Below are 6,000 nucleotides of genomic sequence, written 5' to 3'. Positions count from 1 at the left end.
AAAGTTTTTTTTTTTTTTTTTGCGCTGGAAGGAGAGAAAGCAAAGATTAATTTGGCCTATGGTTGGTCTGCCTCACTCGTAAATTGCGAAGTTTCCAGTGAGCTCGGATAATGAGCTCTACACGCCTGTCAAGTTGCTTGTCATATGCGGTAATTAATGCTGAGGAGGACTCTCCACCACATATACACAAAACAAACTCACTAAAAATTCTGCATTTTATGCTTTTAGTGCATTTAGTGTCTTCATGAAATTTGAGGTATCTAAAAACAGAGATTTAAAGAAATAGTTCACCCAAAAATTTCAATTTGATGACAGTTTACCGACTCTCAGGCCATTCAAGGTTTAGATGAGCTTACTTCTTCATCAGAACAAATTTGGAGAAATGTAGCATTACAATACTTGCTCACCAATGGATGCTCTGCAGTGAATGGGTGCCGTCAGAATGAGAGTCCAAACAGCTGATAAAAACATCACAATAATCCACAAGTAATCCACACCACTCCAGTCCATCAGTTAACATCTTGTGAAGTGAAAATCTGCATGTTTTTTTAAGTCCTCTATCCATATCCAAATAGTAGTTGATTTACTTGTGCATTATTGTGATGTTTTTATCAGCTGTTGGGACTCTCATTCTGACGGCACCCATTCACTGCAAAATGGTACATTTCTCCAAATCTGTGATGAAGAAACACACTCATCTACATCTTGCATGACCTGAGGGGGAGTACATTTTCAGCAAATTTCTATTTTTGGGTGAACTATTCCTTTAGTAAGGAATTTAGTATGCTGATTTAGTTCCTTCAGTAACTAAATCAGCATACTATCATCTCAAAAACATTGCAAGAATTAGATGTTTTGTTTCCAGTCAAGACTTGGAGAAACTTGTTCATGCCTTTATCACCAGCAGGGTGGACTATTGTAATGCTCTCCTCACCGGCCTTCCCAAGAAGACCATTAGACAGCTGCAGCTCATCCAGAACGCTGCTGCCAGAATTCTGACTAGAACCAGAAAATCTGAGCATATCACACCAGTCCTCAGGTCCTTACACTGGCTTCCAGTTATATTTAGGATTGATTTTAAAGTACTTTTACTCGTTTATAAATCACTCAATGGCCTAGGACCTAAATACATAGCAGATATGTTCACTGAATACAAACCTAACAGACCACTCAGATCATTAGGATCAAGTCAGTTAGAAATACCAAGGGTTCACACAAAACAAGGGGAATCCGCTTTTAGTTATTATGCCGCCTGCAGTTGGAATCAGCTTCCAGAAGAGATCAGATGTGCTAAAACATTAGCCACATTTAAATGCAGACTCAAAACTCATCTGTTTAGCTGTGCATTCATTGAATGAGCACTGTGCGATGTCCGAACTGATTGCACTATATTCTATGTATAATCGTTTTCTTAAATTCATTTTAAACTTCTTAAATCAATTGTTTTAATCATTTTCAATGTTTTTAAATTCCTTGTTTTATTGTTGTGATTATTTTTTTTCTTTTCTTTTATGTAAAGCACTTTGAATTACCATTGTGTATGAAATGTGCTATACAAATAAACTTGCCTTGCCTTGCCTTGCCTTGCCTTTAAAGGTATAGCCAAAAATGTAAAAAAAAAAAAAATGTAAAAAAAAGATTATTTTCTCTCACTCTTGTTGTTTCAAAGATCATATGGCTTTCTTTCTGTCTTCAAAATTTTCACTAGTATTATTTTTCATAAAGAACACATTAAAAAAACTTTTATTATATATTTTGTTCTCTTTGGAGCTTCACAACAACTGGTTTTACTGTATAGACAAAAAAACAACAACATGAGCATTAATGAAAATGTGACTTTCTGTGTTTTAGACTGGTTTTGGAATGGCATGAAAGAGAGTAAATGTTGACAGAATTCTCATTTTTGTCTGAACTATTCCCTTAACTGCTGTTCTGCAGACTCTTGTATTCCAGAAATATTGCATTTGTTTTAGCATGTACCCTGTACTGCTGTATAATAATGATTGTGTTACTGTGGCTGGTGTGATTTTACATGATAATTTCCTCTTCTGAGCACATGATAAATCCCTCTGCTCATTTTATTCCTCATAACACTGTTTTCCTGAGAATTTTTGCCATTATAATATACATGTCTAATAGGCGCGCTCACCCTTCTCTACAGCCCATTATCATGGGCGCCATTTATCTCTCTAATGTTTCTTTTGTTTCTACCACAAGTGTTGCCAGGTCAGTCATTTGTTTAGCAAAATAAATGAAGTTTGTTCCTGTGCACCTTTTATTTATAGCTGGAGGAGATGAAACGCAGTCTTTCTTGTTTCCCGCAACCCGCTGTTTTTCACGCGAGCCATGAATATTAAAATCATTTGCTTTCTGCAGGTTTGCTGAGTGGGGGGAAATTAATTTTTTACTCCGCTACGATGTAGCCTATTATTCATCGGCGTATGTAAATAATGCATGAGTGGTTCCCTGAGAAAATTAACCCTTCCCCTCTGAACCCGCACAGAAGCCAGTCTCTTGATAGGCAATTATGTTCTTCAATTAATGAGGTTATTAATACTGCAATTGGCTTAAATACTCTGTCTTGTGGAGCCACCGTTTAGCGTCTTAATTAAAGAGATTTAATATGTGTGTGTGTATAGCATGCTTGCAGACAATATGCAAATATTCAAATGTTATCAATTCCTGTTTATTTTCTGTTTTCTTAGTCACTTGGTTATATGTAACCAGCACAAAAAGGTGGTTGATTCTATAGAAAAATCTTGTTAAACGTACTGCAAAAAATATAGTGACATTTTAGCCATTATGGGAAAAATGTTTTTGTTAACAAAGCATTGCATGCAACTCATGCATGTATGTTGCATGCAAAAACAATTAATAGCAATGCAATGACTATAGCATGGCTAATAATAATAATAATAATAATAATAAAGTATAAAAATTGCAATAAAACTTGTTATGGGTCATGCATGCAACTCATGCATGTATGTTGCATGCAAAAACAATTAATAGCAATGCAATGACTATAGCATGGCTAATAATAATAATAATAAAGTATAAAAATTGCAACAAAACTTGTTATGGGTCATGCATGCAACTCATGCATCTATGTTGCATGCAAAAACAATTAATAGCAATGCAATGACTATAGCATGGCTAATAATAATAATAATAAAGTATAAAAATTGCAACAAAACTTGTTATGGGTCATGCATAAAATGTTATGGGTCATGCATGGACTTGCATCTGTGAATGAAGGTGATTAATAGTATTTATTTATAAAAAATATTTACTATATTGTATTTGCTATTATATTATGCTATTTATTTAGAAAAAATTATTCAAGCTATTTATTCATAAAATTATTTATTTTATTATATTTTGCTATTATATCATGCTATTTATTTATAAAATGGTCCATGCTATTTTTTTGGAAAGTATTTATTATATTAGCTATTAATTCATGCTGTTTATTTATAAACTGATTCATGTTATTTATAATATATTATATTTGCTATTATGCATTTTATTTATAAAATGTTTGATGATATTTATTTATAAAGCAATGATTTTAACATTATTTTACCATAAAATCATGGTAAAAAAAACAAAACATGTTTTGTCTTTCTTCTCTTCAGGAAACTCCAGAAGCTGTCTAATCAAAAGAAAATAGCGACACATTATCAGTCGAGCTCAAGATATTCTGACGGATGTAACCGAAGAACACGCAAGACGTGGAACGTGTATTTTCACATGGAAGCTGTGCTGTTATGCAAATGAAACACCTGTTTGTTCTGAGACGGTAAGGTTGTGCCTACATGTACTGTCACCTGGCATGGAAAATTTCAGATTTTTATTAGATCCAATATGAAGCACTTTACATGTGCAGATTGAATGACGCTCATCATACAAAGAGTTTTCATCATTATGGTGTAATGCAATACTCTAATACAATAAAAACAATACATAAAATACGTAAGACACACATCATTGATAACATTTGAATTATATAGATTTTTTTTTTTAAATCAGTACACGTTTTAGAATAAGTATTCCATTCTTCTTCTTGCTTTATTTGCCATCTTGGACAGATCTTTTTACTGAGTTTGCTGCAATGAATTGTGGGATTGCCTTCTGTGCAGTTAATACAAGCAATGCTGCTTTAGAATTAGGCCAAAATGAGGTCTCTCAGAAGTACATGCAGTACTGTGCAGAGTAAGCAGTATGTCTGTATGCATAGAAATACAGAGATGACCAACAAGCGTATTTGTGTGAATAATATTTCTAAGCTTTTGAATCTGGACTTAATATTTGATCAGAATTTCACAGAATTAAACATTGAACAAAATGGCACCATGTGATGTGACAACAATACTGTTTAAAATGTATACTGCATATATTATGCATACTATTTTATATAAAATAGCAGCCAGTGTAGTGATGGTCAAACAAAGCTTTGCGGATCTGGTTAAAAAAAATAGTACTGATGGTTTAATTTTGTTTTTCTTTTCTTTTCTTTTCATTTATTTTAAGAAATAAAATTATTTTTGAAGTTATTTATTGATTTTAGTTGTAGTGGCTGGCACTAAAATAAAAATATATAAATTATTTATTTATTTATTTTGACTATGCCTTAGTCTTTCTACTGTTATTTTATAGGCAAAGTTGATTTGCGCTTTATATATAAATTACAAAATTGGGGGGGAAACAATGTATCTTTTAAACTAAATGTCATGCGGTTCTCCAGCTAATGAAGCTTTAGACATTTTTGGATGTCAGAAGGTTTTGGGAAAAAAAATAAAGCTCTGATACACTGCTTTAATATGAAATGCATTGGCTTTTTACACAAATTTTTGGAGCTGAAACGTAACATCACTAGCAATAAGCAGTTTCTGATAGCTTTGATATGGTAAACATTTCTTGTAACATGGCAATCAAAGGGTTAATACAATGAGGTCCCAAAACCTAATGAACATAATGTATTCAGTGTAATTCAGTGCAGATACAGTCCCAGTGTTAAACAACAGAACGGGACAATCATCTCTAACTCAGTTTTTACTCCCTACATTCCCCATTCATCATCATAATCATAATCATTAGTTTTACTCACGCTGCCTGACTATTACAAGCACATCTATCTCATCATACAGCTCAGCCCGTGGCTCTTCCAGAAAACACTGAGAAACAGCGGTAAAGACAAACAAGACAAAGAATAATTAAAAGAAAGGCATGTGGGATCAGCTGCTTTTATTGTGTTATTGTAAGCTGAAGGTGCCAGCAGAAGAAGCCATTACTTTTACTGTTTGTCTCACTTCAGAAACTGCTATTTGAACACATTTTTTGTGTTTTATATACAGACGTCCTCTGTCTGTATTAAACTTACTGTACATAATGCATAACATTTTTTGTCACCTATCAAGTTATTTATTATGGCTCTCTGGAATACTTGATGCTGGTTGGTTTTTAGCCAGACTTGTACTTAAAAACAAGAAAATCACTTACATTTGTTCATTTTGTAGACACTCATCCACAAGAGATTTACAAAATAACAAGCAATTTGTCACTAAGCCAACAATATTCATACTTTGCCAGGTTTATTAGAAAGATAGATTAGGAAACAAGTTGGAGAAGAGTGAAATGCAGAAAGATATTTTTTGATTAAAAATTTATTACTTTTGAAACTGTGACTATGGCTTGTCCCTCAGGTTTTTTTTTTCTTTTCTTTTCTTTTTTCTCCCCAGGATTAGACGTGATGTGTGGAGAAAACAAGAAAAAACAGGGCCAAAAAAGTAAAATAAAAATGTGTGTGTGTGTGTGTGCGTGCGTGTGTGTGTGTATATACATACATATATATATATATATAATTGTGTGTTTTAGACATGACATGTGAAGAAAACAAAGAAAAAAACAAGTTAAATATTGCTTATACACAATATTTTTATTGTGTGTAATTTCCAGTCAAGTTGTAATTTGGTCAAACAAACAAACAAACAAACAAACAAA

Source organism: Sinocyclocheilus rhinocerous, unplaced genomic scaffold (genome assembly GCF_001515625.1).
Source record: "Sinocyclocheilus rhinocerous isolate Xijiao unplaced genomic scaffold, SAMN03320098_v1.1 scaffold1295, whole genome shotgun sequence".
NCBI classification, from domain to species: Eukaryota; Metazoa; Chordata; class Actinopteri; order Cypriniformes; family Cyprinidae; genus Sinocyclocheilus; species Sinocyclocheilus rhinocerous.
This window is presented reverse-complemented; position numbering follows the sequence as displayed.